Source organism: Cucurbita moschata, unplaced genomic scaffold, assembly GCF_002738365.1.
Source record: "Cucurbita moschata cultivar Rifu unplaced genomic scaffold, Cmos_1.0 Cmo_Scf00135, whole genome shotgun sequence".
In the NCBI taxonomy this organism is placed as follows: domain Eukaryota; kingdom Viridiplantae; phylum Streptophyta; class Magnoliopsida; order Cucurbitales; family Cucurbitaceae; genus Cucurbita; species Cucurbita moschata.
The window spans coordinates 76,795-92,837 of record NW_019268651.1 but is presented as its reverse complement, the minus strand read 5'-3'; the positions used below and the strand labels follow the sequence as shown (position 1 = coordinate 92,837).

General features: G+C 40.5%; 7 non-coding genes across 7 annotated transcripts; 4 read left to right on the top strand and 3 right to left on the bottom strand.

The window, feature by feature from the left end:
- The first annotated feature begins 8,018 nt into the window (after positions 1 to 8,018).
- TRNAL-UAA lies at positions 8,019 to 8,102 on the top strand. Its single transcript has one exon. It is a non-coding gene; the product is annotated as a tRNA-Leu (tRNA).
- A 143-nt stretch (positions 8,103 to 8,245) lies between these two features.
- Positions 8,246 to 8,329, top strand: TRNAL-UAA. Its single transcript has one exon. It is a non-coding gene; the product is annotated as a tRNA-Leu (tRNA).
- Positions 8,330 to 8,601: 272 nt separating this feature from the next.
- TRNAN-GUU lies at positions 8,602 to 8,675 on the bottom strand. Its single transcript has one exon. It is a non-coding gene; the product is annotated as a tRNA-Asn (tRNA).
- Positions 8,676 to 9,551: 876 nt separating this feature from the next.
- On the bottom strand, positions 9,552 to 9,625 carry TRNAN-GUU. The gene has a single exon. It is a non-coding gene; the product is annotated as a tRNA-Asn (tRNA).
- Positions 9,626 to 10,147: 522 nt separating this feature from the next.
- Positions 10,148 to 10,231, top strand: TRNAL-CAA. Its single transcript has one exon. It is a non-coding gene; the product is annotated as a tRNA-Leu (tRNA).
- A 241-nt stretch (positions 10,232 to 10,472) lies between these two features.
- On the bottom strand, positions 10,473 to 10,546 carry TRNAN-GUU. The gene has a single exon. It is a non-coding gene; the product is annotated as a tRNA-Asn (tRNA).
- Positions 10,547 to 11,065: 519 nt separating this feature from the next.
- TRNAV-CAC lies at positions 11,066 to 11,149 on the top strand. The gene has a single exon. It is a non-coding gene; the product is annotated as a tRNA-Val (tRNA).
- The last annotated feature ends 4,894 nt before the right edge of the window (positions 11,150 to 16,043 follow it).

Below are 16,043 nucleotides of genomic sequence, written 5' to 3'. Positions count from 1 at the left end.
GCACAACTACGCGTGCTTTGTGGCACAATCGCACTCTTACGGCAGTGGGATAGCGATTGTGCGACACTTGTTCTAACCTAGAAAATAAGTCGGTCATGTTAAATTAAAACTTTGCGGACAATATTGGTGTATGCTCGCGACACGGGTCACGTTTAAAAAAAATGTTTAGAAAACAGGAGCAAAGAAATGCGATGAAAACAATTTTAAAGAAATCAATGTTATAAGCTAAAAGCGAGTAGGCAACAACAATGACTTTGATAGCATATAACCCAAGTACGAAGAATTGACACCTATTCAAATTCTCCTATAGTACATTTTGGGGCGTTTTAGCCCTACGGGTGTAGATATAATTTTGGTGACCGGTCATACACCCCCGTATTGACACAACGATAATAGTAAAGCCCTATCTAACATGAAAAAGAAGTAAAAAAAAAATAAAAAAAAGTAAAAAAAAAAATAAAAAAAAGGGTTTGGAACAAGCATACACCTAAGAAAAAAAAGTCCTAGACAAGCATGACCAGGATATCTGACATGCGCCCATAGGCAACACGCCTTGAACAAGTATGACCGTGGCATCCTCCCTCACTTAATTGGTTGACATCTCCGACAATCGACTCTTAACAAACTTAGTGTCGTAGGATGAGGTTGACTTCAAGTCCGTGGATGCACTTCCCGCTGATCTTAGTATTAACGATTCTCTTCCAATATGATAGGAACTATTGAAACCCACTTCTCGATTTGTTGACTTTTTGCGTCTTCTTAGTTGGTGTCTGTTCTACTTTATTGGCATGGAATTTTTTAGTCTTTGCATGAGGTCGTACCACCTCCTTGTGCTTGATGTCGGTTTGGTCGAGATAGTAACGTTTCAAGTTACTAACGTGGACAAAAGGGCTAGTCTGCATCTATGGGAGTAGTAGAATCCTATATGATACCTTCTCAACCTTGTGGATAACTTCGACTAGTCCATAGTGTTTTCGCACCAGTCTTTAGTTCTTGTTGCTTTGAACTCAGAGTTGGTTCTTTGTAACTCTATGAGTCAAAACGTGTTTAATAAGGATTTTGGTATTAATTATTGAGTCTTTGTAACTCTTGAAGTCATTTTTGACTTTATTTATGGCATTTGAGACCAGTAAGACTCCTATTTATCAAATTTTAGTTAGTTTTAGGGCATATATTGGAATTAATCGTCCTGTTTAGCTAGGTTAAGATGTTATTATGTCCTAAGAATGTCATATGAATTGATATATGCGAGAATTAAGCATTGGAATATAGCTTTGAGGTGACTATCAAATAATTAGTAACTTCGGCAAAGGCCAACCAAGTAAGTGACGTTACTGTAGTAGTTAGCTAATTGATTGATGTATGATGGTGCATGTCATGTGACTCTTGCATGTACCATTTTAATTATGTGATGCTTATATGTTCTTTGTCTTATCATTGATGCATGTCATGTATGCATGTGATGTCCGTTACACTATATTATGAATGAAATGAAATGTCATGTGTGAATGTTATGTCTTACCATGTAAAGTTACGTGATGGATTACATGAAGTTTTTCATGTATACATGAGGCATATATGAAATATGTTTGAGCGAAACGAGAAAGGAAATGAAATAAATGTTATGTTATGAATGAAAATCATGGGATCTCATGCTTGTATGTATGTCATGTGCATCGGGATACCTCCCTATTATGTTATACTAGTACGGACGCGTATCTTCGATACTTATAGTTGTCATGATATCATGCGGGTCTTTTCTTTTCTAATGCGTTCGGTGACGTGTAATGTGTTGTGTCCGATCAAGTCGGACCAGGGGATACGTATACGAGCACGCCTGGTGGGTCCATGTGTGCGTACGTGGGCCGTGTGTGGAGAAGCACCATGCATCCAATCCTGCCTGGAACTAAAAAGTACCTAAGGTCTTACGTTCTTTAAATGATAGGTCTCGTTCATATTTTGTGTGTGATTGCATTACTAACCCAAATAGTGGAGTGACTTATTGAATATTTCTTAAAATACTCAAGCCACGTGTTATCTTATATTTTTTAGGTAAAGTTAAAGCTAAAGCGTCCATGCACGGATAACGATAAATGCGGTAAAAGCCAAGGAAGTCAGGATAGATCATGATAGAGCAGTAGTATTAAATTTAATTAGTAGATATTAGGTGTTTTTAATGCAATTTGTTTTATGTTAAAAAATAATGTTATTTTAATTCTTGTTTTGAATTGAATAGGTAAGTCCATGACTTTATTTTAAAAGTATTTATTATGAATTTTCACATACATGATTAAAACATGCCTAGGGTGACGTCACTAATTAGCCTAAAAGAATCAGAAGCGTTACATTATCCTTCAACACTTCTATTCACTAGTCTTCAATGTCTTGTTAAGTCATTTCAATCCTTTATTCCTATCATTTCTTTGGAGAGAAGCCTTGAGGAATGGAAATTGGGGTGAAATCTTAGACTTCAATTGCACATTTTGCATATTGTATAAGTCATTTCCTTCTCTACTTCATTTCGTTGATGTTAAAAGATTATCACTGTGATTGCACATACGAACGTGTTTTGAGCTTTAAAGTGCATTCTTTTCAAAATTTTAGACCACTAATGAAGTCACGTGTGGATGATCTCCCCTAAATTTTAATTGTATCAATTCTCCACACTTTTTGGTAGAGTGAAGGGAGCTAGAAAAATCTTGGCAGGGACCATTTCTAGGAGTAAAATGATCTAAAAATCATAGTTAATATTGGCAAAAGTAAAACGGGTGACGGGAGAAATAGGATATAAGGGAATATTGTTGACAATATAAGAGAAAAAAAATAAGAAAAAAATGAGAAATTTATTGTGTTAAGAGATGATGCTGGAATGATAGATGGATGGTTCTTGGAGTTGCTCAAATCTTAGAGATGCTCAAATAGCAAACAAAGCAGAGGAGAAGATGAATAGAAAAGCTCGAACAAAAGATGATCATCTAAGTTGCTAGTACCATGGAGATGCTCGAACAAACAAATGAAGATGAAGGGGAGAAGAAAGAAGAGAAGTTTGAATGAAAGGAAAAGAATGATGGAATTTGAACAATTTGTCCCTTTTTTGTGTTTTTTAGTCTTTTTGAACGGGCGCCCTGCTCATATTATTAAAAGCTCTCATTGGCAAAGACAAAGAAGAGAAGGGTTGGGATCCCTTTATAAAATGTTATTATTAAAAGTTATTAAAAATGGTATTTGTTGTAGGGTTGGTTCTAGGTCTGGGTCTGAGTGGTGACGGGCTAGTAGATGCGCAACGTCGATTGAGGTGAAGCTGCGCAAGGCTAGATTGAAGTTTGGGCATGCGATGACACGTGTTGGGCTAAGAGCGTATCCCTCAAGCCCTCATGCTCTCAGCATATGGATCGTTTTCTTGGAGTAAGGAGGCATCCTGGTAGGAAGGCCGACCACTACATACGCCGCCATCCGTCTAGGATAGAAGCAAGTGGGTCATGGAAGGTTGGCTGCAGGCGTGTCTAAGGGCTAAAATACTAATGAGTTTGGATTTTCGAACCTGGCTTCAGATACGGACCTATGGTTTGGGTTCTATTAACTTCTAAGGCAGAGGTTCGGTTTTAAGCTCAAATTTCGGCTAATTCAACGTTTTCCTTTGTGTTTTACATTTTCTTCTAAATTTTTGGACTTATTTCTAGTCGATTTTGGCTAAGCTTTAATTATTCTTGCATAGTAATTTCCTAGAACAATAGCCAACTTTTATATTTAGTTTTTTTTTCATAATTATTGATATTTCTCTAAGCTCAAGATTGAAAATACAGTCAATGATTAGAGTAGACATGTCATAATTTTGATATTAAAGTTCTAATCCAAAGATCTAAATTCCTATAACATGTAGATTGTGCTCCATAGTCAATTTCTAATCTTAAATTAACATCACATTAACACATGCTCAATTCTTGAAATTTTATTTTCTAGTTTAAAACGTATGCTATTTGATATCATATCTAAAAAAATGCATGGGATTTACATAGTTGACGAAGAGGAAGGTTTGAGAACAAGACTTTACTACATTTGGGTTCTTTCACGTCGATCTGTTCCCCCTTGTGTTGAAACATTGCTGCTCATGACCCCCACATGGTCGGTCAACTATTCTAAATCTTGCGACAAATAAATTTGTAATAAATGAAAATGTAGAATATTTGCATAAATATGAGAAATGCACAAATATTTATGGACATGACATCCTAAATTGATAAGCATTGAGAGATATTGATAGACTTCTAGTCACTTTGATACTTATGTTAGCCAAATTTTTCTTTGTGACGAAATTTTGTGTATAAAGATTTTTTGCACGTCATAATCTACCTCTCAACCTCTCAAGCCAGATGACCTCTCAACCTCTCAAGCCAGATGTTATCTCCTATTTTCCTTCTTCCCCATTTGCTTCCCCACTTCTTCACTAGACCCTGTTACTTCTATTTTTTCGATAACGTTGGGTGAAAAATATTTGTGGGTAAAGAAGATGGCCACTATATCTAACAAAGTCACTATAATGAATGTCTCATTCCCATCATAGAAGGAGGGCTTGAACCTCCATCCTTGTTGTAACAATACAAACCCACCACTAGTAGATATTGTCAGCTTTCGTTTATTACGTATCACCGTTAGCCTCACGGTTTTAAACCACATCTAATAGGGAGAGGTTTCAGACCCTTGTAAGAAATGCTTTTTTCCCCTCTCCAATCGATGTGGAATCTCCCAATCAATCCCTTTTGAGGGCCCAGCATCTCACTGACACATTGCTTGGTGACTATCTCTGATATCATTGGCAAAAGTCCAAGCCCACTACTAGCAGACATTGTCCATTTTTCCCCATTACGTATTTTCATCAACTTCACAGTTTTAAAACACGTCTATTACGAAGAGGTTTATGCACCCTTATAAGGATTGTTTTATTCCTCTCTCCAACCGCTAGTAGATATTGTCTGTATTCGTCCATTATGTAGCTCTATCACCCTCACAGTATTAAAACGTATCTACTAGGGAGACGTTTACACACCCTTATAAGGAATGCTTCATTCTCCTCAAACCAATGAAGGATCTCAGTGGATAATATCTACTAGTGTTGGAGGGCTTGGGTTGAAAGTATCATTAGTTTACCAATGATAAGAACTTCAAAGATTTAAACTTTTCAAAGTTAAGTCATGGACGAAAAGTACCATCGTGGATATCAATTGAACTCACCAGAGTCATAAAGGTGTGAAAAATATGAATTTTAAAACTTCAAATTTTGAGAATATATCAAAGTTCCAGTTAGTTCTATTACACGCCACATCACAAAACGTAGTTGGTTGAAAAATTCTACTAGGGAGAAGAACAAACATCGTTGTAACTTATGCTTCATTCCCATCACTAGAAGAAGGGTGTGACAACCTCCGACCTTGTGGTTAACAGCCAACTGAGCTATTCCAGCCAATCATTTGTTACAATCCAAGCCCACCTCTAATTGATATTGTCTGATTTCATTCGTTACGTATCGTTGTCAGCCTCACGATTTTAAACCGCATCTATTAAGGAAAGGTTTTCAGACCCTTGTAATAAATGTTTCTTTACCTCTCCGATCGACGTGTGATATACTTATAAAATCCTTTGGAGAGCCAACCCTTCTAAGGGTCAAGCGTCCTCAATGGCACATCGCCTGGTGACTAGCTCTGATATCATTTTAAAAGTCAAGCGCACTACTAGCAAACATTGTTCATTTTGGCCCATTAGGTATTGCCATCAGCCTCACCGTTTACACACCCATATAAGGAATGCTTCATAACCTCTCAAACCAATACGAGATTGCACAATAAACAGTTAGGATGGTCGAGTGGTCTAAGGCACCAGACTCAAGTTTTGGTCCTCATAAGAGGGCTTGGGTTGAAAGCATCATAAGTTTATCAAAAGATAAGAACTCCGTACCATGCTGGATATCAATTGAACTCACTTGAACTTTTAAAAGTGTCAAAACATGATTTTTAAAAATTAAAAAATTTTAAGAATACCTTGAAGTTCGAGTTAGTTGTCTTAAATGACACGTCAAAAACCAAAGTTGATTTAAAATTTCTACTCGGGAGAAGCACCAACACTGTTATAATGTATGCTTCAATCCCATCACTAGAAGGAGGGTTTGAACCACCTTGTGGTTAACAACCACAGCTCTAACAACCTAAGCTATTCGAGCGAATCAGTTGTTACAATCCAAGCCCACCTCTAGCAGATATTGTCCATTTTTGCCCATTAGGTATTGTCATCGGCCTCACAGTTTTGAAACGCACCTATTAGGGAGAGGTTTTCGCACCCTTATTAGGATTGTCTCGTTCCTCTCTCTAATAGCTAGTAGATATTATCTATTTTAATCCGTTACGTATCGTCGTCAGCCTCACAGTTTTAAAACGCGTCTACTAGGGAGACGCTTACACACCCGTATACGGAATGCTAAATTCCCCTCTCAAACCAATCCTGGAATACATAATAAGCAGTTAAGATGGCCGAGTGGTCTAAGGTGCCAGACTCAAGTTTTGGTCCTCGTAAGAGGATAATATCTACTATGGCTTGGGTCGAAAGCATCATTATTTAGCTTGGGTCGAAAGCATCATTATTTATCAAATGATAAGGAACTTAAATATCAATTGAACTCTTACACGCTACTTCACAAAGCAAACTTGATTGAAAAATTTAGGGAGAAGCACCAACACCATTATAAGGTATGCATCATTATTTTTATCAAATGATAAGAACTTAAATATTAATTGAACTCACCATTCGAGTTAGTTCTCTTACACGTTACGTCACAAAGCAAAGTTGATTGAAAAATTTAGGGAGAAGTTATTCCAGCCAATCATTTGTTACAATCCCAGATCACCATTAGTTGATATTGTCTACTTTCATTCGTTACGTCTCATTATCTCCCTCACGGTTTTAAACCGTATCTACTAGGGAGAGGTTTTCTGACCCTTATAAGAAATGTTTCTTCACCTCTTTAATCAATGTGGGATCTCACTATCGACCCCTTTTAATGGTCAAGTGTCCTCACTGGCACATCGTCTAGTGACTAGCTTTGATATCATTTGTAAAAGTCCAAGCGTAATGCTAACAGACATTGTCCATTTTTGCCCATTAGGTATTGTCATCAGCCTCACAGTTTTAAAACGCGCCTATTAGGAAGAGGTTTTAGCACCCTTATTAGGATTGTTTCGTTCCTCTCTCCAACAGCTAGTTGATATTATCTATTTTAATCCGTTACGTATCGTCATCAGCCTCACAGTATTAAAACACGTCTACTAGGGAGACGTTTACACACCCATATACGGAATGATAAATTCCCTCTCAAACCAATCTTGAAACGCATAGTAAGGAGTCAGGATGCTCATGTGGTCTAAGACACCAGACTCAAGTTCTGGTCCTTGTAAGATGGTGTGGGTTAAAATCCCACTTTTGACATCTCATATTATTGTTAGGCAAAAAGCGAGCCAAAGTAGATAATATTTACTTAGGGTCAAAAGCTTAACAAACACAATTATAAGATATGCTTCATTCTCATCACTAGAAAGAGGGCTTGAACCTCCAACATTGTGGTTAACAGCCACAAACTCTAACCAACTAAGCTATTCCAACAAATTCTAACCAACTAAGCTATTCCAACAAACTCTAACCAATTAAGCTATTCCAACAAACTCTAACCAACTAAGTTATTCCAACCAATCATCTCTTATAATCCAAGACTAGTATTAGTTAATATTGTCTACTTTCCTTCTCGCACACTTTATTATGACCAACCGTTGGTTGATATTGTCTACTTTAATCCGTTACGTTATTAGGATTGTTTCGTTCCTCTCTCCAACTGCCAGTAGATATTATCTATTTTAATCCGTTAAGTATCGTCGTCAGCCTCACAGTTTTTAAACGCGTCTACTTGGGAGACGTTTACACACCCATATACGGAATGATAAATTCCCCTCCAAAACCAATCTAGGAATGCACAATTAGTAGTCAGGATGGCCGAGTGGTTTAAGGCGCTAGACTTAAGTTCTGGTCCTCGTAAGAGGGCGTGGGTTCAAATCCCACTTCTGACATCGATCCTTGTTTATTGTTAGTCAAAACTCGTGCCAAAGTGGATAATATCTACTAACAATTGGGATTGTGTTGAAACTTTCAACGCTAAGAAATGGAACTGGTTCCGTGGTGGATATCAATGGATTGGAATGCACAATTAGTAGTCAGGATGGCCGAGTGGTTTAAGGCGCCAGACTTAAGTTCTGGTCCTCGTAAGAGGGCGTGGGTTTAAATCCCACTTCTGACATCGATCCTTGTTTATTGTTAGGCAAAACTCGTGCCAAAGTGGATAATATCTACTAACAACCGTTATGGGATTGTGTTGAAATTTTCAACGCTAAGAAATGGAACTGGTTCCGTGGTGGATATCAATTGTGTACTCAACACTACTTTTTAAAAGTGTCAAAACATGATTGTTTAGTTAGTTCTCGAGACCATCACAAATCGATGTTGATTGAAAATTTTTACCAGGGAGGAGAAGCATCAAACACAATTATAGGGCATGCTTCATTCTCACATCGCTAAAAGGAGGGCTTGAACCTCCGACCTTGTGGTTAACAGCCACACGCTCTAACCAACTGAGCTATTCCAGCCAATCATTTGCTATAATCCAAGACCACCGTTAGTTGATATTTTATGCTTTCGTTTGTTACGTCTCGGTATCTCCCTCACGGTTTTAAACCGAATCTACTATGGATAGGTTTTCAGACCCTTGCAAGAAATGTTTCTTCACCTCTCTAATCGATGTGGGATCTCACTATCGACCCCTCGTGAGTGCCAAGAGTCCTCACTGGCACATCGCCTAGTGACTAGCTCTGAGTTCATTTGTAAAAGTCCAAGCCCACTGCCAGCAGACATTGTTCATCCTTGCCTAGTACGTATTGCCATGAGCCTCACAGTTTTAAAACGCGCCTATTAGGGAGAGGTTTTCGCACCCTTATTAGGATTGTTTCGTTCCTCTCTCCAACAACCAGTAGATATTATCTATTTTAATCTGTTACGTATCATCGTCAGCCTCACAATTTTAAAACGCGTCTACCTGGGAGACGTTTACACACCCATATACGGAATGATAAATTCCCCTCCCAAAACAATCAAGGAATGCACAATTAATTGTCAGGATGGTAGAGTGGTCTAAGGCGATAAACTCAAGTTTTGGTCTTCGTAAGACGGCGTGGGTTCAAATCCCACTTTTTACATCCATCCATGTTATTTTGTTAGGACAAACTCGTACCAAAGTGGATAATATCTACTACCGGGCTTGTGTCGAACTTTTCAACGCTAAGAAATGGAACTCGTTCCGTGGTGGATATCAATTGTGAACTCAGCACTACTTTTTAAGAGTGTCAAAATATGATTGTTTACTTAGTTCTCGTACACGAGACCATCACAAATCGATGTTGATTGAAAATTTATACTAGGGAGGAGAAGCACCAAATACAATTATAAGGCATGCTTCATTCACACATCGCTAGAAGGAAGACTTGAACCTCCAACCTTGTGGTTAACAGCCACACGCTCTAACCAACTAAGCTATTCCAGCCAATCATTTACTACAATCCGAGACCACCGTTAGTTGATATTGTCTGCTTTCATTCGTTACGTCTCGGTATCTCCCTCACGGTTTTAAACCGAATCTACTATGGATAGGTTTTCAAACCCTTGCAAGAAATGTTTCTTCACCTCTCTAATCGATGTGGGATCTCACTATCGACCCCTTCTGAGTACCAAGCGTCCTCACTGGCACATCGCCTAGTGACTAGCTCTGATTTCATTTGTAAAAGTCCAAGCCCACAACCAGCAGACATTGTTCATCCTTGCCCAGTAGGTATTGCCATGAGTCTCACAGATTTAAAACGCGCCTATTAGGAAGAGGTTTTCGCACCCTTATTAGGATTGTTTCGTTCCTCTCTCCAACAGCTAGTAGATATTATCTATTTTAATCCGTTACGTATCGTCGTCAGCCTCACAGTTTTTAAACGCGTCTACTTGGGAGATGTTTACACACCCATATATGGAATGATAAATTCCTCTCCCAAACCAATCTAGGAATGCACAATTAGTGGTCAGGATGGCTGAGTGGTCTAAGGCGACAGACTCAAGTTCTGGTCCACGTAAGAGGGCGTGGGTTCAAATCCCACTTCTGACATCCATCCATGTTTATTGTTAGGCAAAACTCGTGCCAAAGTGGATAATATCTACTAACAACTGTTACGGGATTGTGTTGAAATTTTCAACGAGAAAAAAATGGAACTAGTTCCGTGGTGATTGTCAAAACATGATTGTTTAGTTAGTTCTCGTGAGACCTTCACAAATCGATGTTGATTGAAAATTTCTACTAGGGAGGAGAAGCATCAAACACAATTATAAGGCATGCTTAATTCACACATCGCTAGAAGGAGGGCTTGAACCTTTGACCTTGTGGTTAACAGCCACACGCTCTAACCAACTAAGCTATTCCAGCCAATCATTTGTTACAATCCAAGACCACCGTTACTTGATATTGTCTTCTTTCGTTCGTTACGTCTCGGTATCTCCCTCACAATTTTAAACCGAATCTAGTATGGATAGGTTTTCAAACCCTTGCAAGAAATGTTTCTTCACCTCTCTAATCGATGTGGGATCTCACTATCGACCCCTTGTGAGCGCCAAGAGTCCTCACTGGCACATCGCCTAGTGACTAGCTCTGAGTTCATTTGTAAAAGTCCAAGCCCACTGCCAGCCATTGTTCATCCTTGCCCAGTACGTATTGCCATGAGCCTCACAGTTTTAAAATGCGCCTATTAGGGAGAGGTTTTCGCACCCTTATTAGGATTGTTTCGTTCCTCTCTCCAACAGCCAGTAGATATTATCTATTTTAATCCGTTACGTATCGTCGTCAGCCTCACAGTTTTAAAACGCGTCTACTTGGGAGACGTTTACACACCCATATACGGAATGATAAATTCCCCTCCCAAACCAATCTAGGAATGCACAATTAGTAGTCAGGATGGCCGAGTGGTCTAAGGCGCCAGACTCACGTTTTGGTTCTCGTAAGAGGGCGTGGGTTCAAATCCCACTTCTGATGACATCCATCCATGTTTATTGTTAGGCAAAACTCATTCCAGAGTTGATAATATCTACTAATACCGTGCCAAAGTGGATAGTATCTACTAACAACCGTTATGGGATTGTGTCGAAATTTTCTACGCTAAGAAATGGAACTGGTTTCGTGGTGGATATCAATTTTGAACTCAGCACTGCTTTTTAAAAGTGTCAAAACATGATTGTTTAGTTAGTTCTCGTACACGAGACCATCACAAATCGATGTTGATTGAAAATTTCTACCAGGGAGGATAAGAACCAAACACAATTATAAGGCTTGCTTCATACACACATCGCTAAAAGGAGGGCTTGAACCTCCGACCTTGACAGGCTCTAACCAACTGAGCTATTCCAGCCAATCATTTGCTATAATCCAAGACCACCATTAGTTGATATTGTCTGCTTTCGTTCGTTACGTCTCGATATCTCCCTCACGGTTTTAAACCGAATCTACTATGGATAGGTTTTCAGACCCTTGCAAGAAATGTTTCTTCACCTCTCTAATCGATGTGGGATCTCACTATCGATCCCTTCTGAGTGCCAAGCATCCTCGCTAGCACATCGCCTAGTGGCTAGCTCTTATTTCATTTGTAAAATTCTAAACCCACTGCCAGTAGACATTGTTCATTCTTGCCCAGTAGTTATAAGGCTTGCTTCATACACACATCGCTAAAAGGAGAGCTTGAACCTCCGACCTTGACAGGCTCTAACCAACTGAGCTATTCCAGCCAATCATTTGCTATAATCCAAGACCACCATTAGTTGATATTGTCTGCTTTCGTTCGTTACGTCTCGATATCTCCCTCACGGTTTTAAACCGAATCTACTATGGATAGGTTTTCAGACCCTTGCAAGAAATGTTTCTTCACCTCTCTAATCGATGTGGGATCTCACTATCGATCCCTTCTGAGTGCCAAGCATCCTCACTAGCCCATCGCCTAGTGGCTAGCTCTTATTTCATTTGTAAAATTCTAAACCCACTGCCAGTAGACATTGTTCATTCTTGCCCAGTAGGTATTGCCATGAGCCTCACAGTTTTAAAACGCGCCTAGCCTATTAGGGAGAGGTTTTCGAACCCTTATTAGGATTGTTTCGTTTCTCTCTCCAACAGCCAGTAGATATTATCTATTTTAATCCGTTACGTATCGTCGTCAGCCAAACAGTTTTAAAACGAGTCAGCCAAGTTCTGGTCCTCGTAAGAGGGCGTGGGTTCAAATTCCACTTCTAACATCCATCGATGTTTATTGGTTAGGCAAAACTCGTGGCAAAGTGGATAATATCTACTACCACTGTTATGGGCTCGTGTCTAACTTTTCAACACTAAGAAAGGGAACTCGTTCCGTGGTGGATATCAATTGTGAACATTAAAAGCGTCAAAACATGATTGTTTTGTCAGTTCTCATATATGAGACCATCCCAAATCGATGTTGATTGAAAATTTGTACCAGGGAGAAGTGAGAAGTACCAAACACAATTATAAGGCACGCTTCATTCACACATCGCTAGAAGGAGGGCTTGAACCTCCAACCTGGTGCAAACTGAGCTATTCCAGCCAATATTTTGTTACAATCCAAGACTACCGTTAGTTGATATTGTCTGCTTTCGTTCGTTACGTCTCGGTATCTCTCACGGTTTTAAACTAAATCTACTATGGATAGGTTTTCAGACCCTTGCAAGAAATGTTTCTTTACCTCTCTAGTCGATGTGGGATCTCACTATCGACCCCTTCTGAGTGCCAAGTGACACAATCGCACTTTTGAAGGTAGCGGACTAGCGATTGTGCGGCACTCACTCTCCAGCGGCAAGTGAGTTAAGCCAATTTGTTCTTGCGTCGCCTACGGCCAAGCGACGTACGGTCGAGCCTCTAGCCTCGATTTTAAAAGAAGGTTTTAGAAAATGAGGAGAGAGAGAGATTTTAGAAAGAGAGATTTTAGAAAGAGACGTTATATAAGCAAGCAAGAGAAAGATAAAACCGGCTTAGCATATATAACCTTGGGTAGGGAGAAGTTGACGACTAGTCATATCCCCCTATAGTACATTCTGGGCCATTTTAGTTTTGGCAGGCCTAGACATGATATTTTTGAGGTGTCATACGCTCTAGAATTACAAAAGGAAAAACACTAGAATGCAAAGACATGACAAGGGTTTGGCTTGTCATGGGCATGCGGCCATGGGCAACATGCCCTGGACAAGCATGACCGTGACATCCTCCCCCACCTAATTGGTTGATGTCCCTGTCAACCGACTACTTTCATACCTTGCGATGTGGGTGGCGGCGGAGTTCAGATCTTCGGCGCGTTCCTAGCTTGTTTCCTCTGTAGGGAGATTCTTCCATTTGATAAGGAATTCACGAATCGTTCGTACAGGTCTTCCTATCTTCCTAACCCTGTCGACTAGGATCTCTTCCACTTCCTTTGTTTCTTTTTGCTGCAGATCAATGTTCGGTCTTGTGGTTGCATTTCATTGGTCGTCGTCTGGATCAGGGTGATAGGGCTTCAAGTTGCTCACATGAATGACGGGGTGGATTTTCATCCATGCGGGTAGTGCAACTCGGTAGGAGGTAGCCCCGATCTTTTTAAGGACTTCAACCGGGCCTTCATATTTACGAACTAGTCTCTGGTCCTTTCGGCTACCAAATCTGATCTGTTCTGGTCTCAGCTTGATAAGGACTTGATCTCCTGCACGAAATTGAAGGGGGCGACGCTTCTTGTCCGCCCATTTCTTCATATGCTTGGAAGCCTTCTCTAAATATGCCCGGGCTATATCTGTCGTCTGCTTCCATTCTCTTGTAAAGTTGTGAGCTTGAGGGTTTTTTCCTGCATAAGGATGATCAATAATATGGGGTAAGGCCGGTTGTCGTCCACTTACAATTTCAAAGGGACTCTTCCCTGTAGACGAGCTTGTTTGACAATTGAAGCAAAATTGGGCGACATCTAACAATTGTATCTAGTTCTTTTGGCGAGCGTCGACGAAGTGACGTAAGTATTCTTCGAGCAAGCAATTGAACCGTTCTGTCTGTCCATCGGTTTGAGGGTGATAACTCGAGGAGATGTTTAAGGTTGTTCCCAAGAAAGCGAATAACTCAGTCCAGAATGTCCCAATGAATCTGCCATCCCTATCACTGATGATGCTCGACGGAATGCCCGATAGCTTTACAACGTGTTTGAAAAACAGTTGGGCTGTGAGTTCCACCGAGCATAATTTGGGAGTGGGGATGAATGTTATTTTGAAAACCGGTCTACAATAACCAAGATGGCGTCATATTCCCCGACTTTTGGGAGGTGTGTTATGAAGTCAAGAGATACACTTTCCCAGGGTCTTGTTGGCACAGGTAGAGGTTCCAAGAGTCCAGAGACTTTGGCTTTCTCGACCTTATCCTGTTGGCAGATGAGGCACGTCTTGGTGTATTGCATGATGTCGTCTCGCATATTTGGCCAGAAGTACCCCTTCTTTATTAGGACGTATGTTCTTTGCCACCCAGGGTGTCCGGCCCATAAGGTATCATGACATTCCTGAATGAGCTTCTTCCTCAGTTCCCCCGTTCTTGGGACGTACAATCTGATTCCTTTGGTTATCAGGAGGTCCCCCTCAACCCAAAACTGTCGTGTCTTTCCAGCCTTAGCTAGTTCGACAACAGCTTTGGCCGATGGGTCTTTGTGTAAATGTTCCTTGATGATGTCGCGCATCGATCCATCGATCTTACTTGAATGAATATGGGCTAACATGCACAGGGCCGCATGTTCGCCCTTCCGACTCAGCGCGTCGGCTGCTTGATTACTCTTTCCTGCTTTGTGTTCGAACTTGAAGTCGAATTCGGCCAACGACTCCTTCCACCGGGCTTGTTTTGCTGTTAATTTTGGTTGATCAAAGAAGTGGCAAGTTGCGCTGTTATCCGTCTTCACTACAAACTGTGATCCTAAGAGATACTGTCTCTAGACTCGAAGGCAATGGACTACAGCCAGCATTTCTTTCTCGGAGACAGTGTATCTTCGTTCGGCATCGTTGAGCTTTCGACTTTCATAAGCGATGGGGTGGCCTTCTGGAATAAGGACCCAACCTAGAGCAAAGTCAGAAGCATCGGTTTCTACTTCAAATGGCTTTGTGACGTCTACCAACCCGAGGACAGAACCCCTCGTCATGGTTGTTTTCAGATTTTCGAAGGCCATTTGACAATCATTTGACCACGACCAAGGGTGGTCTTTCTTCAACAGCTCTGTCAATGGGGCGGCTCGTCGTGAAAACCCTTCGATGAACCGCCTATAGTAGTTGGCTAGTCCTAAGAAGGACCGCAACTCAGATACGGAAGTAAGAACCTTCCATTCTTGGATAGCTTTTATCTTGTCGCTATCCATACTAATTTGTCCACATCTGACGACATGTCCATGGAAGTTGATGCATGTTTGTGTGAATGCACATTTCTCCTTCTTCACATACAGCTGATTCTGCCGGAGCTTGTCAAACACTAGCTTTAAGTGCACTTTGTGTTCCTCGAGGGTTGTGCTGTAAACAACAATGTCGTCGAGGTATACTATGACGAACTGATCCAGGTATTCGTAGAAAACTTGGTTCATCAACGTGCAGAACGTAGCTGGGGCGTTTGTCAAGTCAAAGGGCATTACTAGGAATTCAAAGGCCTTATATCTTGTTACGCATGTCGTCTTGGGTTCGTCCCCTTCGGCAATACGTACTTGATAATATCCTGATTGTAAGTCAAACTTCATGAAGTACTTGTTCCCGTGAAGTAGGTCGAACAAGTCGGATATTATCGGCAGATGATATTTGTTGCGTACCGTCACCTTGTTAAAGGCTCTATAGTCTATGCACAGACGCAACGTCCCATCCTTCTTCTTTTGGAACAGTACGGGGGCTCCATAAGG